At 47.4% G+C, this 18,218-nt stretch overlaps 1 pseudogene; it reads right to left on the reverse strand.

The window, feature by feature from the left end:
* LOC105492871 (HIG1 domain family member 1A, mitochondrial pseudogene) overlaps window positions 1-18,218 on the reverse strand; it is a 54,285-nt pseudogene that overhangs the window by 34,911 nt on the left and 1,156 nt on the right.

Consider the following 18,218-nt stretch of genomic DNA (forward strand, 5'->3'; position numbering starts at 1 on the left):
CAAAGGTGAGCATGTCTCTGAGTGAGGACAAAGGTGGAAGAAATGGAGACATGAGGTTCAAATATAGATGGTGTGGGCTAAGGAGGCCATCTCTGGCAAGCGTCTGTCAGTTCAGTTGAGACACTAATTCGGTTAGTTCAATCAGCTCATGAGCACCTACGCACCCTCCACCTGACACACAGCTACCTGCCTGGTCCCCACTCAGTCTCCCCCGCCCCATCCTTCTCCACTCACCAGCACCCTTGGCCTAGGGACCACACATACAAATAGGAAATTACCCTATCCTCAGAGAACCCATGTCCAGCGGTTCTCTTCCTCAGGAATGGCGCCCATCCTTGCTTCCAGCCTAAGACTGAGACTCCGGAAAGCTGAGCAGGATGTGGGATGTGAACAGCCGGTTCTGTGGATGATGCCAGGAGTAGGATTTGTTTTCTGAATCACAGCTTAAGATATCGCGAGGATGCCTGGTGTGGGAGGAAGGGGAGTGGTATGATGCAGGTCACATGCACAGCACAGCTGGGCCGGCCCTGGGCTGTTTCCAGCCTCTCGGGTCCCAGGCGCTTTCTTTTCTGGAGGCCTCACCCCAATGATACTTAACATCTTAAAATGCCCTCACACTAAATGTATTGCTCTAAATAATTGGAAAGCATTTTTATAACCTTGCTTTAGAAATTAACTTGCTATGAATAAGTTATTTAATGTGTACTTAGCTGTGAGTGACATCTCAGCAATCAGCATGCACAGAGAAGAAATCGAACAAGTTTTATAAATGTAATGAGACTATTTCGAATATTAAATTTGACAGTGAATGAAACTGAAAATATTATGTTTTATAAAGATTTCATACATATTCATACATTCTTTGTTTTTACATTTTGGCACCCATAATATTTTCAAAGGTTTCATGTTTTCACAGGCTCTTGGCACTGTGCTTAAGGGGCCTGGTGGCTGAACTTGCTGTGGTCATGGAGGACTTTGACCTTCTGCATGTCCTCTAGCGAGCTCTCTGGCGAGCACGCAGAGTGTCTGACATTCTTCTCCTGCTTTGGTAACAATTTCATCTTCTTAAAGGCAAAGAAAGCCTGCACGGGTCAAGCTGTGAAGCCAAGAGGGTTGGAAGACAAATATATATGTGTGTGTATCTTTGTGTATATATGTATGTATACATGTTTGTGTATGTATGTGTGTATGTATTTATGTATGTGTGGGTGTATTTATATATGTATTTGCACATGTGTATATGTGTGTGCATGTGTATGGGTGTGTATGTATATATGTGTATGTGTGTATAGGTACGTGTGTGCATGTATAAATATATATGTGTATAAATGTGTGTGTATGTGTGTATACATGTATGTGTATGCATGTGTATATATGTGTAGATGTGTATATACGTGTGTGTGTGTGTGTGGTATTTTTCTAGTGATCAGGTTCGTTGCTACTATACAGGAGCCTCATTTTTTTTTTTTCAGAGCAAAGTTGACATTTCTGGTCAATGTATTGCTTCTACCCCAAAAAAATTCAGGGAAGACAAGGCATGGGAAGGAGTATTTCTCTGAGCATTGCTTCAAGCCATATTCGAGGACTGGCCGTAGCTCTGCTTGCATGGCCCACAGCCTCAGATGAGGAACCAAAACAAATGTGGAAGGGGACATGGGAGAAGGGTCTACTCTAGCCTTGACTAACTGCAAAGAGGCATACAGTGGAAGGGAGAAAAACCCTTCAAAAACAACCCAGCCATAGAGCCAGGGAGGGGAAAGCCATGCATGGTCTGAAAAGTCAGAAAACAGATGAATATGACTCTGTGATCAGAGGAGTCATCTTCTCAAGAAAAGAAGATGTGCATGGCTGGGATGCTGTAACTATCAAGTGAGGACTTTGAAGGCAGGACTTTGAAGGTAGCTACATCTAACATGTTACAAGATCTGCCTCTAACAGGTGGGCAACATGCAGGAACAGATGCGGAATTTGAGTAGAGAGTAGAAAATTGTACAAAAGAAATGGAAACTTGAAGATACCAGAAATTAAACCGCTGGGTGCGGTGGCTCATGCCTGTAATCCCAACACTTTTGGGAGGCTGAGGCGGGCGGATCACGAGGTCAAGAGATCGAGACCATCCTGGCCAACATGGTGAAACCCCGTCTCTACTAAAAACACAAAATTTAGCTGGGTATGGTGGTGCATGCCTGTAGTCCCAGCTACTTGGGAGGCTGAGGTAGGAAAATTGCTTGAACCTGGGAGGTGGAGGTTGCAGTAAGCCGAGATTGTGCCACTGCACTCCAGCCTGGTGACACAGTGAGACTCCATCTCAAAAAAAAAAAGAAATTCTTAACGTCAGAGATATAGAAATCCTTTGGCAGGTTTATCAGCCAACTAGACAAAAGAAAGGCAAAAACAAATTTGTGAATTTGAGGCAAGATCAATAGAAATTAGCCAACTATAACACAGACAGAGTAAAAACAAACCAGCAAACCCCAAACCAAACATACAAGATGTGTGGGATAATACCAATGGTTTCACACACATGTGATCAAAGTCCCAGAAGGAAAAGGGAGAAGAAATATTTAAAGAGCTATTTGAAGAGATAATCACCGAGAATTTCCAAAATTAAAGACAAGAAGCCACAGATCCAAGGAGCTCAGAGAACCGAAGCAGGATAAATACAAAGAAAAACATACTTCAGCATATCGTAGTCAAACCTGAAACCAAAGATGAGAGAAGAACTTGAAAGCAGCCAGAAAGTAAAAGTTACCCAGTAGAGTAAGAAATAAAGCAGTCTTCTCAGGCAGTCTTGTGAGTTATGGGTCCACAAGATAACCCAGGAGCCTTCTAAAATATTCCTCCATTTGGGGGCAATTAGCTTAGGCAGGTATCTGTTATCTGCAAAAAACAATTGGCTGGGATGTAATATCCCAGTCCTCCATACCCTGGCCCTGGCTCTTTTGTCACACTCCGGCCCTGCTCTCTGCACACCCTGGGGAGGCCCTCCGCTGGTTAGTGACTTCATCAGCCCCTCAAACACTATTTATTGCCTCTGAGCTGGGAGGAAGCTGAGCAGGTGGAGGCTGGATACACTAGTCACTGACCTCAGTGACCCTTGAGGCAGGCCCTGGGGTCTGACTGCTGCAGCACATTCTTTCCCGGGAGCTGAGCAGCCTGGAACGACCAAAGCCTGAGTCCAGCTGGTGCACCAGTCAGGGTGCTGCCACAAAGATGTTCACTGCCACAGGCAGCAGTGCTGTGAGCGGGCAGCTGCCAATGATTCAGGACGCCACTGGTCAAGAAGATTCAGGTTTCCTCTCTCATCACCCCCAGGCTGTCTGTTAGGTGCCCTGTGTCCTCATTCTCTGGAAGAGAGGAGGAACCTTTCCTGCAGAAGCCACAAGGAGGCAGCAAAGTGCTTGTCTAAGGGCCTCAGCTGGCCTGGAGAGGGGATGGGAATTAGAAGGGAGGGAACTGCATAAAGAGGGACACGAGGGAAGCTGGTGGGGTTCCTGAGAAGGTGCAGGTGGAACGTGGACAGCAAGTGCGGCAGAGGGAGGAGAAGACTTGAGGCATTCCTCACCCATGCTGTGGACACGGGGATCCTGCGGAGGACTCATGGTGGTGGAGTCTGCTCTCCCTTGGCCTGGGGCCCCTTCCTCCATACTTGACCGCCTACCCCCAGCAGGTCCTCTGCTCTGTATGGCAGAGATCTATCCCTGCAAATGACCCTTTGGGCAGTTGTTTTTAGGAGCTCTGCCAGGAGGCCCTTCCCATGGACTTCCTCAAGCATTTAGCATGGCCCCATTGATTCATTTACTTTCATTCATTCATTCAACAAGTACCTATTGGACACCTAACATGAGGCAATGTTCTAGGTGTTAGGGATACTGTAGTGAGTAAAACAAATTTTTAAAAAGTGCTTTCATGGCCGGGTGCGGTGGCTCAAGTCTGTAATCCCAGCACTTTGGGAGGCCGAGGTGGGCGGATCATGAGATCAGGAAATCGAGACCATCCTGGCTAACATGGTGAAATCCCATCTCCACTAAAAATGCAAAAAATTAGCCAGGCATGATGGCAGGCGCCTGTAGTCCCAGCTAATCAGCAGGCTGAGGCAGGAGAATGACATGAACCCGGGCAGCGGAGGTTGCGTGAGCCAAGATCATGCCACTGCACTCCAGCCTGGGCGACTGAGCGAGACTCCATCTCAAAACAAACAAACAAACAAACAAACAAACAAAAAAGTGCTTTCACAAAGCTTGTATTCTATGGGGGGAAAAGACAAGAAACAAAAATAAATTAGTAAAATGCACAGTTATGTCAGAGCATAAAAGGTGCCACGGAGAAACACAAATTTCAAGAGGGATAAGGCAGCAGAATGCAGGGGAGTGGGTGTTACCATTTAAAGTAGAGAGGGCACGGCAGGATGTTAGAGTGAAGACCTGAAGCAGGTGAGGAGGTGAGCTGGGGGAAGGGGGTGCTGGGCAGGGAGAGGAGGCTGAGGTGAGAGCCTGCCTGGCACACTCAGGGGACAGCAAGGTGCCCGGGGTAGCTGATGTGGGTGAGTGGGAGGGTGGGAGGAGTCACACTGCAGAGGCCACTGGGAGGCAGATCACACAAGGCCTTGTAGGCCACTGTAAAGACCTCTGTTCACCTGGAATGCAATGGGAGCCATTGCAGAATTCTGAGCAGAGAAGTGACATCATCTGTCCTTCAATTCAAGAGCATCCTCTGGCTGCAACCATGAGCACAGACTGGGAGCAGGGAGCAGGGAGACCAGCTGGAAGCTGTTTCAATCTCTATCCTATTCAGAAAGCCTAGTCATGAAGGCCAGACGTGGTGGCTCATGCCTATAATCCTAGCACTTTGGGAGGCCGCAGTGGGTGGATCATCTGAGGTCGAGTTTGAGACCAGCTTGGTCAACATGGTGAAACTCTGTCTCTACTAAAAAAACACAAAAATTAGTCGGGCATAGTGGCAGGCACCTGTAATCCCAGATGCTCGGGAGGCTGAGGCAGGAGAATCGCTTGAACTTGGGAAGCAGAGATTCAAGTGAGCTGAGATCACATCATTGCACTCCAGCCAGAGAGACAAGAGTGAGACTCCGTCTCAAAAGAAAAAAAAAAAAATTGCTTAGTCAATGAGCTCAGATGGCCCTTCCACCATGAAGCTTCCACTAATCCTCCCTAAGCCTCCCCTTCTCCTGGGGGCTCTCCTGCCTTTGTGTGTGGATCTCTTCCAGCATTGGTCCATCTTTTTTTTTTTTTTTTTGAGACAGAGTCTCGCTATAACCCAGGCAGGAGTGCAGCAGTACGATCTTGGCTCACTGCAAGCTCCGCCTCCGGGTTCACGCCATTCTCCTGCCTCAGCCTCCCGAGTAGCTGGGACTACAGGCGCCCGCCACCTCGCCTGGCTATCTCTTCCAGCACTGGTCCATCTTGCCTTTGTTCTGGGATTATTGGTGAGCCTGTCCTCAACCCCACTAGACCTGAAACTCTTTAAGAAGGATGCCCAGTTGCTCTCACAGGTGTAGCTTCCCCTCTACCCGGATCCTCGAAGGGCCATGAACACAGTAGAAACCAAGTCAAGCTTTCCCTAAGGAGTAAGTGCTCCCACTCCTCCTTGCCTGCTTCTGAGGCTTCTTCCGGGCTGTGTTTCTGCCTGGAGCGCCACAATCGTTGTATTAAATGCTTAGCTACCATGACAGCCCTAGTGCCTTCTGTGAGCTGCATGTCACCATCCCTCAGCACAGCCAGGTTTACAGGACACAGCTTGTCACCGGTCCATAAGGCAGCCTGTCAGCGCTGGCAGGAAGCACACACAAACCAGTGAGTTTGCACAGCCAGTGGCCTCTCTGGAGGCTCCTGGGGGCAATTAAATGAGTAAGTTTTCATTTATTGATTCCTTAAACATTTATTGAGCACCTACTGTGCTGCCATGATCTGTATTAGGCAGCAGGGGCACGGAAGTGAGTAAAACTCATTTCCCAGGAGCCTACTGCAAACACAGGGTGCTGACTGGATGCAAAGCACTGGCACAGTTACAGAAATACATTCAAGCGGCCGGGCGCGGTGGCTCAAGCCTGTAATCCCAGCACTTTGGGAGGCCGAGGCGGGTGGATCACAAGGTCAGGAGATCGAGACCATCCTGGCTAACATGGTGAAACCCCGTCTCTACTAAAAATATAAAAAAACTAGCCAGGCGAGGTGGCTGGCGCCTGTAGTCCCAGCTACTCGGAGGCTGAGGCTGGAGAATAGCGTGAACCCAGGAGGCGGAGCTTGCAGTGAGCTGAGATCGCGCCACTGCACTCCAGCCTGGGCCACACAGCAAGACTCCGTCTCAAAAAAAAAAAAAAAAAAAAAAAAAAAAAGAAATACATTCAAGTATTGTCCTGAACTCTCAAGGACTCACAATCCACCCACCACTCCTTCAGCAATTGTACTGTGCCAAGTGCTGGAGTTGGCGCTGAAAAGAGGGGTCATGGCAAGCCTCGCGGGGTGATGCTTGAGTAGAGACTTAAAAGGTGGAGAGGCAAGCCATGGGGGAATGGCGACATTGGGACAGACTCCCCTCACACTCCAGTGTGGAGAAAGAGTAGTAATCGGTAGGGAGCTAGTGTGTGAACGCAAGACAAAGTGCAACGGAGAACGGGGAAGACATCCACGGCAGTGAAGGTCTGGGGAGGCCTTTGGGGCTGAGTGGGATCTCCATGAAATGTGGAAGGATGGGTGGAACTATGGCAGGGGGCAGGGGGGCAGGAAATCCAAGGGAAGACGACACTGTAAGCACAGAGCATGTTCATGTGGCAGCAGGCGGCCAGTGTGGCTGTAGTTCCACACCATGTGTTGTACGAGATAAGACCAGCTGGGACTGGATGTGGATGGGCTTGAAGGCCAACCAGAGGATGCTCCTCTGTAGGCAGTGGAGAGTCACTGATGGCAGCGTGGAGAATTTAGAGAATGGAGACAGGGAGAACAAGGAGAGGAGCAGTTGTGGAGGTGTGCGCGACAGTCATGTAAAGAACCAGTTACAACTGTAGTCACTCACTCATGCCCTTGCTTGTCCACAGACATAGTTATTATACACAAAACTTCGTGCTCCATTGAAGGTGGGATAAGACAGATGGGGAGAAAACAAAGAAAAATAAAACCCAGTTTACGTGGAGGATTTTAAATCAAGGGAGAGACAGACACCAGTAAAACCCAAGCACACTCTTCCTTAAGGTCTGTGATATGATGCTATTCTTGGTTTCCCACCCACGTTCCCCACACTCCTCCAGCTCCTGCAGATTTTCATTCTCTTCTGCCTGTGTTCCCTAGGGGCTGCTCCAGTGCCTGGACTCTCCTCTCATGCCATAGGACATCCCAAGATGACTTCAGATTGCCCTGTTGCCTCAAATATCAGCTGTACAATGAAGATTCCCAAATCCATCCCCAATTCCAATCTCTCCTCTGAGTCATAGAGCTGTATACGCAAACGCTCAACTGCACATTCCAACTGGCTGCCCACTGGCCCTTCCAACTTGATCAATGCAAATGAAACTCATCACGTTTCCTTCTCACCCCCAACCCCTGTGGCTCTACTTGTGCCTCTGGTCTCATTGTGTATCTGCCAGCCTCATCCACTGCCAAAGCCTGAACCGGGCATCACAGGTGCCTGAGCTCCTGCACCCATTCATGCAATCTCTCACCAAGCCCTGTCATCGTCTACATCTTTTGTGTCTTCCCCTCAGTGACTACCCTAAATCGGGCCACCAACTAATCTCCCTGGCTTCTGTTTTACTCTTTCAATCTATGCTCCATACTAAGCCAGAGACATCTAAGATGCAGGTCTGATTCCACACTTCGGCTTAAAAATTCATTAATGGCTCTTCATTCTTTTTAGGATAAAGTTCAATCATGGCCTATAAAGATTTTTGTGACAGCTCTTCAGCCTGGTTATATGATATTCTATTGTACGCATGTGCAATGATTTATTTAATTAGTCCTCTAGTGAGAGATGTGTGAGCTGGTTTTTGCTAAACTTGCTAGTATGAACAATGCTCCAGTTGATAACTGTTTTCTTTTTTTTTTTTTCTTTTTAAGAGAGGTGGTCTCCCTTTGTCCCATGCTGGAGTGCAGTGGCGTGATCATAGCTCACTGCTGCCTTGAACTCCTGGGCTCAAGACATCCTCCCACCTCAGCCTCCCAAGTGGCTGGGACTACAGCACCCAGCTAATTTTTTAATTTTCATTTTTTTTTTGTAGAGGCGAGGTCTCGCCACTTTGCTCAGGCTGGTCTTGAATTCCTGGGCTCAAGCAATCCTACCACCTTGGCCTCCCTAAGTGCTAGGATTACAGATGTGAGCCACCACACATGGCTGATAATTTTATATGTAATTTATTTTGCATATGTGAAAGTACACTGGATCAGAAACTCTACGCATTTGTAATTCTGACAAGTCTTAATGAATTACAGTTCTAACAGCAACACAAGAGTGCGTATTACCCTACAACCATGCCAAGGCTAAGTGTCCAACATCTAGATTTTTTGCCAATCTGTGGGTGAAAAATTATACTAAATGTAGTTTCAATTGTCTTGTGAGTGAGGCTGAGTATTTTTTCATGTTTAAGAGACATTTATCTTTCCATTAACCATCCCATTTTCTTATTGAATTTGTTATTTTTCATATTGATTTGTAGAGATTTTTTACATATTAAGCAAATTAGCCCCTCTGACTATGATATGGGTTGCAAATATTTTCCCTACTTTGCCATTTGTCTTTGTTTATGTTTTTTGCTCTGTAGAAGTTATAGATTTTTATGTTGACAGAATGTCTTTTTTTTAAGCTAAGAGAAAATGTGTGCCATTCTGGAAAATACTTTCTCTACAGCGATATTATAAATTTGTGGTTTTACTCTTTTATATTTATTTATTTGGAAATGGAGCCTCACTCTGTCATCCAGGCTAGAGTGCAGTTGTACAATCTCAGCTCACTGAAACCTCTGTCTCCCAAGTTCAAGCCATCCTCCTGCCTCAGCCTCCCGAGTAGCTGGGATTACAGGTACCCACCTGGTTAATTTTTTGTATGTTTAGTAGAGACGGGGTTTCACTATGTTGGCCAGGCTGGTCTCAAACTCCTGACCTTGAGTGATCTGCCTGCCTCGGCCTCCCAAAGTGCTGGGGTTACAGGCATGAGCCACCAAGCCTGGCCTTTTACATTTACTTAAACATAATTGTTTCATATGGATTTATTTTAGTGTAAGAACTGAAAAGAGGGCCGGGTGCGGTGGCTCACGCCTGTAATCTCAGCACTTTGGGAGGCTGAGATGGGCAGATCACGAGGTCAGGAGATCAAGACCACCCTGGCTAACACGGTGAAATCCCGTCTGTACTAAAAACACAAAAATTAGCTAGGCGCGGTGGCAGGCACCTGTAGTCCCAGCTACACGGGAGGCTGAGGCAGGAGAATGGCATGAACCCGGGAGGCGGAGGTTGCAGTGAGTGGAGATCGCACCACTACACTCCAGCCTGGGTGACAGAGCAAGACTCTGTCTCAAAAAACAAAAAAAGAACTGAAAAGAGATACCACATTATTATTATTATTATTATTATCTTTTTTTTTTTTTGGCGGAGTCTCGCTCTGTCGCCCAGGCTGGAGTGCAGTGGCACGATCTCGGCTCACTGCAAGCTCCGCCTCCCGGGTTCACGCCATTCTCCTGCCTCAGCCTCCCGAGTAGCTGGGACTACAGGCGCCCGCCACCTCGCCCGGCTAGTTTTTTGTATTTTTTAGTAGAGACGGGGTTTCACCGTGTTAGCCAGGATGGTCTCAATCTCTTGACCTCGTGATCCGCCCGTCTCGGCCTCCCAAAGTGCTGGGATTACAGGCTTGAGCCACCGCGCCTGGCCGAGATACCACATTATTTTTCTCCAAGTGACTACACAATTGTCTCATTGCTACTTACTGTATCATCCATTTTTCCCTACTGACAGACAACGCCATCTTTATCATTTACTAAACTTTTTAATGCCTGAAGTCTATTTCTGGACTCTTATGTTATTTTTTATTTATTTATTTTTGAAATGGAGTCTCAGTCTATCACGCAGGGTGGAGGGGCAGTGGTGTGATCTCAGCTCACTGTAACCTCCACCTCCCAGGTTCAAGTGATTATCCTGCCTCAGCCTTCTGAGTAGCTGGGATTACAGGTGCACACCACCATGCCAGGCTAATTTTTGTATTTTTAGTAGGGACAGGGTTTCACCATGTTGTCCAGGCTGGTCTTGAACTCCTGGCCTCAGGTTATCTGCCCAACTCGGCCTCCCACGGTGCTGGGATTATAGGCATGAACCACCACCCCCGGCCTATTATGTTCTCTTGATCAAAATGCTTATGTGTGTGCTAGTATTCTCTGGATTTTACTATTTTAACTATTGTTTTAATATGTGATATAGCGCTTCTCCTCTCATTAACCTTACTTTTCAAAATGTTCTCGTGGCTATTCTTTTTGTTTTGTTTTGGTTGGTTGTTTTTCATTCTGGGGATGCTACTGAAGCAACATGGTTATCCCTGATGCAAAAATTTCCATATGAATTTATATTCAGGTTGTATACTCTGTTGGTATTTTTATTAGATCTGTGTTAAATTTATGGATTAATTTATGGAGAGCTGACATCTTTATAATAGTGAGTCTTTCCACCCAAAAATAGAATATGCCTTCCCATTTATTCAGACTTCCTTTGGTGGCATTTTAGTTTTGGGTACTGATATGGTGTGGCTCTGTGTCCCCACCCAAATCTCATCTTGAATGGTAATCCCCATAATCCCCACATGTCCAGGGAGGGACCTGGTGGGAGGTGATTGGATCATGGGGGCAGTTTCCCCCATGCTGTTCTCGTAATAGTGACTTTTCACGAGGTCTGATGGTTATGTAAATGTTCCTCCTTCACACTCATTCTCTCTTCACCTTGTGAAGAAGTTGCTTGCTTCCCCTCCCCTTCTGCCATGAATGTAAGTTTCCTGAGGCCTCCCCAGCCATGAGGAGCTGTGAGTCAATTAAACCTCTTTCCTTTATAAATTACCAGTCTCTGGTATTATCTTTATAGCAGCGTGAAAACAGATTAATGCAGGTACCTAGATCTAGCACATTTGTTGCGCTTGGTTTACTGTGTTGTTGCTGTTGCAAACAATACAATCTATTCTCTTATATTGTCAAACAGGCAGTTTTTTAAAAATACTCATTTCTACCCATTTGCCTAAAATATCTTATTTGTATTAATTTTTCAGTTGATATCCTTGGATTTTTCATGTAGGCTATCATATCATAAATACTTTAACTCTTCTAGTTTTTATATCTCATTTCTTTTCTCTTCTTTAATTACGTAGGCCAGTACTTCCAAAGGAAAATTAAATAAAAAGAGTCATAGGGGCCATCCTTGTAACACACCTAATTAATGAGAATAATCCAGATTTCTTCAGTAAGCATGATTCTGGCTTTTGGAGTAAAATGTGTTTATTTTATCATGTTACAGAAGCTGGAGGTTTCATACAGTTTTATCTGTGATTTTCTAACCTAGGGGGTCGATATCTCAGAGGGTTTCAATCTGTGTTTGAGAATCTTCCTTTGCAGATAGTTTCTCTTCCCTTACAGAAACAAACAAACAAACAAAAAACACAGTATACAGATCTCAAGTACAGTGTATGCTGACTTAAATTGCATTGCGAATCCCAAGGTAACTTAGTATTGGTCAACAGCTTTATTTGATTTGACTCCCTAGGAAGATAAAGTACTTGAGCCAACAGCAGCAAGATCCTGTGTCCTCTGACTGGGTCCCAGGAGGTAGCAGCCCTAGGTAAGAGAGCAACTAGTCCTGCTCTAGTGGACAAGAGTGGGGAGGGGCTGTGCTATCAAAGTCTGGGTCCTAGAGTCAGACCACCTGGCAGGAGGCACTCAGACCTAAGCCCTAAGAGCAGTAACAACAGCTAACATTTTTTGAACACTTGCTATACACCACCTGTTTGTTTCAGTAGTAAGTGATTTACTCCTCACAACCATCCTAATGAAGTGGGGACTATTATTTCCCCACGGATGATGAAACTGAGGCACAATAATGTAACTTGCTCAAAGTCATAAGCTGATAGGTGATAGAGGCAGTTTCAAACCACGTACTATGACTCCAGAGCCTATGTTGTTTTTGACTGTTTAGTTTTACGTACTCGCAGAGCCCATATTTTTGGAGGGTTTTTTTTTTTTTTTTTTTTTGAGACAGGGTCTCACTTTGTCCCCCAGGCTGGAGTGCAGTGGTGCGATCATGGCTCACTGTAGCCTTGACCTCTACAGGCTCAAGCGGTCCTCCTACCTCAGCCTCCCAAATAGCTGGAACCACAGATGTGTGTCACCATACCCGGCTAATTTTTGTATTTTTAGTAGAGAAGGAGTTTTGCCATGTTGCCCAGCCTGGTCTCGAACTCCTGAGGTCAAGTGATCTGCCCGCCTCGGCCTCCCACAGTGCTGGGATTACAGGCGTGAGCTCCCAGGCCTGGCCAGAGCCTATGTTCTTTTTTTTTTTTTTTTTTTTTTTGAGACGGAGTCTTGCTTTGTTGCCCAGGGTGGAGTGCAGTGGCACGATCTCGGCTCACTGCAAGCTCTGCCTCCCGGGTTCATGCCATTCTCCCGCCTCAGCCTCCCAAGTAGCTGGGACTACAGGCACCCACCACCACGACCGGCTAATTTTTTGTATTTTTTTAGTAGAGATGGGGTTTCACCGTGTTAGCCAGGATGGTCTCGATCTCCTGACCTCGTGATCCGCCCGTCTCGGCCTCCCAAAGTGCTGGGATTACAGGCGTGAGCCACCGCGCCCGGCCAGAGCCTATGTTCTTAACCACTGTGTTCTAATCCCCCAGAAGATGGAGCCTGGGGCCCTGAGCAAAGATCCAGAAGGAACCTGAATGTGGCCTCCATTGTAAACCACATCAACCCCGGGGAAAGAGTGCCTATGAAAGACTACTCTAGAGCAGGGGTCCCCAACATGTACTAGTCTGTGGCCTGTTAGGAACTGGGCTGCACAGCAAGAGGTGAGCAGCAGACAAGTGAGCATTACCACCTGAGCTCTGTGCTCCGCTGCCTGTCAGATCAGCGGTGGCATTAGATTCTCATAGGAGGGAGAACCCTGTTGTGAACTACACACGCGAGTGATCTAGGTCACACGCTCCTTATGAGAATCTAATGCCTGATGATCTGAGATGGAATAGTTTCATCCTGAAACCATGTTCCCCAACCCCCCATCTGTGGAAAAACTGTCTTCCACAAAACCAGTCCCTGTGCTAAAATGCTTGGGGACCACTGTTCTAGAGCCAGGGAGAGTTAACTGGAAGCTGGATGATGGGTGCCATTGCTAGCTTTTCTCTGTATCCACATTCTTCTTTTGGTTAATTTTTTTGCCCCTCTTCCTCTGCCTTGCCCTAAATGTTGGCATGCCCCAAGAAATGGTCTTGGGCCCTCCTCATTCTCTTATGCACACTCTCTCCCTACGCATCCACATCTAGATCTTCCTGATGATGATTCCCCAGTGGATATCTCCAGTCCAGGCCTCTTCCCTGACCCAACTAATGTGCCCACCTCTCTACAGCACCACCAAGATGCCTTACAGGCACCTCAAACTTAACATGTCTAAAACAGAACTTTTTGTTTCTGCCCCTTTTGTTTCTGCTCCTCCCACAGACTTCTCCTCTGCAGTCAATTTACGTAAGATACTTCCTGAATAAATATTTATTAAGCACCTGCTATAGCAGTGAACAAAAGAGACAAAAACCCTGCCTTCCTAAAGCTTACATTCCACTACTGGAAAACTTACAGTAAACAGAAAAAAATAAGTAAACTACATCATACATTAGAAGATAATAAGGGCTAAGGAGAAGGGCTAAGGAGAAAGCCAAGAAGAGGTACAGTGCACAGGGGATAAGGACTGAAATTTTTGAAAGAGCAAGTGAGAAGAGCAGGAGGTGAAGTCAGAGAAGCAACAGGGGCTGGGCCATGAGCTTTTATCCTGAGGAAGATGGAGGACTTTGAACAGAAGCAGGATGTGAGTAGATTGCCAGTGTAATAGGAATACCCCAGCTGCTGTGAATAAACTAAAGAAGGGCAGTAAGGATGAAAGCTGGGAGACCAGTTAGGGAACTCTTGCTGTATTCCAGGTAACAGATAATGGATAATGGGGAGTTGGACCAGCAGACCATGGAAAACTGCTAAGGTAGGGTCACATTCTGGATATATTCTGAAGCAGGGGGTTCTACCATCCACCCAGGTTCTTAGGTCAAAAATCTCAGTTCCATCCTTGATTCTTCCTTTTCCCTCATATCCCATATCCAATCCATCAGCAACTCCTTGGAGTTTTATTTCCAAAATGTAACACAGTCACAGTTCCTGTCCATCTTCACCACCCCCACATGCCCACCTGGGTTTACCACCTGGGTTTACCTCTCACCTAGATCACTGCAATACCCTTTTACCTGATCTCTCTGCTTCCTCTTTTGCCCCCTGCAATCTATTCTTCACAAGCAGCCAGAGGGATCATTTTCTTTTTTTTTTTTTTTTTTTTTTTTTTTTTTTTTTTTTTTTGAGACGGAGTCTCACTCTGTCGCCCAGGCTGGAGTGCAGTGGCCGGATCTCAGCTCACTGCAAGCTCCGCCTCCCGGGTTCACGCCATTCTCCGGCCTCAGCCTCCCGAGTAGCTGGGACTACAGGCGCCCGCCACCTTGCCCGGCTAGTTTTTTTTTTTGTATTTCTTAATAGAGACGGGGTTTCACCGTGTTAGCCAGGATGGTTTCGATCTCCTGACCTCGTGATCCGCCCGTCTCGGCCTCCCAAAGTGCTGGGATTACAGGCTTGAGCCACCGCGCCCGGCCTCAAGAGGGATCATTTTCAAACTTAAATCGTATCATAGGATGCCCTTGCTTGTGATCCTTTAAGAGCTTTGCAATGAACTAAGAATAAAGACCAAAATCCATACTGAGAACTACATGGGCTGGCATGGGCTGCCCTCTGATGACTTCTCTGTTCTCAACTCTTTCCCTCTTTTTATTGATCGCCCTGCTCCAGCCACACCAGGCTCCTTCCTGTTCCTCAGACTCACCAAACTCCTTCCAGTTTTGGAACCACAGCTACCCCCTCTGATGGGGTCAGTGTGCCCCACCTCATTGCATGACTGGTCACCTATTGACTATCAAATCTCAGCTCAGTCATCACCTCTTCATAGAAGACCATCCTGAGACTTTTCATCTAGTATAGATACTATACTATATATAACTAACTATAGCTAGTATAGTCTACCACACTGTGTAAACAGAAAACTCACAATCTTGAGCAGAAAGCTGCCCTTTAGAAATCGCTGCATCCACACCACAAGGATGCCCAGGTTTCTTTTTCTCCAGTAGTAGGGAGGACTGAGGACCAGAGGGGAAGTTTGAGTTTCCAGGCACCAAAAAGGAGATGATGGTGACCACCACCTTTCCCTCGTGACACCTTGGGGGAAGGAATTACCTCAGGCAGCTGGAAGCCAAGAGTTTTCCTTTCTCCTTTCTCACTCAAGAAGTTGTGGCTCAGTGCAGTGGCTCATGCCTGTAATCCAGCACTTTGGGAGGCTGAGGCGGGTGGATCATTTGAGGCCAGGAGTTCAAGATGAGCCTGGTCAACATGGCGAAATCCTGTCTCTACTAAAAATACAAAAATTAGCCAGGCGTGATGGTGGGCACCTGTAATCCCAGCTACTTGTAAGGCTGAGGCAGGAGAATCAATTGAACCCAGGAGGTGGAGGTTGCAGTGAGCCAAGACTGTACCACTGTACTCCAGCCTGAGTGACAGAGCGAGACTGCCTCAAAATTAATCAACCAATAAAAAGAAGTTGTGTAGAACCTTTTTTTTTTTTTCATTGTAAAATATGGCCGGGCGCAGTGGCTCACGCCTGTAATCCCAACACTTTTGGAGGCTGAGGTGGGTGGAACATTTGAGGTCAGGAGTTTGAGACCACCCTGGCCAACATAGTGAAACCCCCTCTCTAAAAACACAAAAAGTATCCAGGCATGGTGGCACATGCCTGCAATCCAGCTACTCGGGAGGCTGAATCAGGAGAATCGCTTGAACCCGGGAGGTGTAAGTTGCAGCGAGCCGAGATCGTGCCACTGCACTCCAGCCTGGGCGACAGAGGAAGGCTCTGTCTCAAAAAAATAAAATTTAAAAACCATGTATAAAAAAGTTGGAAAATAATTTTTTGTTTTTGTTTTTGGGAGGGGGGCGGAGTCTCGCTCTGTCACCCAGACTGGAGTGCAGAGGCGCAATCTCGGCTCACTGCAAGCTCCACCTCCTGGGTTCACGCCATTCTCCTGCCACAGCCTCCCCAGTAGCTGGGACTACTGGCGCCCGCCAGCACACCCGGCTAATTTTTTGTATTTTTAGTAGAGACGGGGTTTCACCGTGTTAGCCAGGGTGCTCTCGATCTCCTGACCTCGTGATCCTCCCGCCTCGGCCTCCCAAAGTGCTGGGATTACAGGCGTGAGCCACTGCGCCCGGCCGGAAAATAATTTTTAAAAAAATTACTACTACTAACACTTGGACATATGTGAACATTCTGGTGCATTTCCTTCAACTGTCTTTTCCTCTGTATGTTTTTAATAGTTATCATTTAATATATATTTAATAATTTTTTTTTTTTTTGAGACGGAGTCTTGCTCTGTTGCCCAGGCTGGAGTGCAGTGGCCGGATCTCAGCTCACTGCAAGCTCCGCCTCCCGGGTTCACGCCATTCTCCTACCTCAGCCTCCCGAGTAGCTGGGACTATCGGTGCCCGCCACCTCGCCCGGCTAGTTTTTTGTATTTTTTAGTAGAGACGGGGTTTCACCGTGTTAGCCAGGATGGTCTCGATCTCCTGACCTCGTGATCCGCCCGTCTCGGCCTCCCAAAGTGCTGGGATTACAGGCTTGAGCCACCGCACCCGGCCTTTATATTTAATAATATTAATATTATTAATGTTCGATGTAATCACGGTTTTTTTTTTTTTTTTTTTTTTTTTTTTTTTTTTTTTTTTTGAGACGGAGTCTCGCTCTGTCGCCCAGGCTGGAGTGCAGTGGCCGCATCTCAGCTCACTGCAAGCTCCGCCTCCCGGGTTCACGCCATTCTCCTGCCTCAGCCTCCCGAGTAGCTGGGACTACAGGCGCCCGCCACCTCGCCCGGCTAGTTTTTTTGTATTTTTTAGTAGAGACGGGGTTTCACCGTGTTAGCCAGGATAGTCTCGATCTCCTGACCTCGTGATCCACCCGTCTCGGCCTCCCAAAGTGCTGGGATTACAGGCTTGAGCCACCGCGCCCGGCCTCGATGTAATCACTTTTTATAAAAATTATTTCAGGGCCGGGCGCGGTGGCTCAAGCCTGTAATCCCAGCACTTTGGGAGGCCGAGGCGGGCGGATCACGAGGTCAGCAGATCGAGACCATCCTGGCTAACACAGTGAAACCCCGTCTCCACTAAAAATACAAAAAAAAGGCCAGGCGCGGTGGCTCAAGCCTGTAATCCCAGCACTTTGGGAGGCCGAGACGGGCGGATCACGAGGTCAGGAGATCGAGACCATCCTGGCTAGCACGGTGAAACCCCGTCTCTACTAAGAAATACAAAAAACTAGCCGGGCGAGGTGGCAGGCGCCTGTAGTCCCAGCTACTCGGGAGGCTGAGGCCGGAGAATGGCGTGAACCCGGGAGGCGGAGCTTGCAGTGAGCTGAGATCCGGCCACTGCACTCCAGCCTGGGCGACAGAGCGAGACTCCGTCTCAAAAAAAAAAAAAAAAAAAAATTAGCCGGGCGTGGTGGCGGCGCCTGTAGTCCCAGCTACTCGTGAGGCTGAGGCAGGAGAATGGCGGGAACCCGGGAGGCGGAGCTTGCAGTGAGCCGAGATCGCGCCACTGCACTCCAGCCTGGGCGACAGAGCGAGACTCCGCCTCAAAAAAAAAAAAAAAAAAAAAATTATTTCAGGCCGGGTGCTGTGGCTCACGCCTGTAATACCAGCACTTTGGGAGGCCGAGGCAGGCTGATCACGAGGTCAGGAGTTCAAGACCAGGCTGGCCAAAGGGGTAAAAACCTGTCTCTACAAAAAAAACCAAAAATTAGCTGAGCATGGTAGCGCGTGCCTGTAATCCTAGCTACTTGGGAGGCTGAGGCAGGAGAACTGCTTGAACCGAGACTCGGGAGGCAGAGCTTGCAGCGAGCCGAGATTGTGCCACT

Source organism: Macaca nemestrina, chromosome 10 (genome assembly GCF_043159975.1).
Source record: "Macaca nemestrina isolate mMacNem1 chromosome 10, mMacNem.hap1, whole genome shotgun sequence".
NCBI lineage: Eukaryota > Metazoa > Chordata > Mammalia > Primates > Cercopithecidae > Macaca > Macaca nemestrina.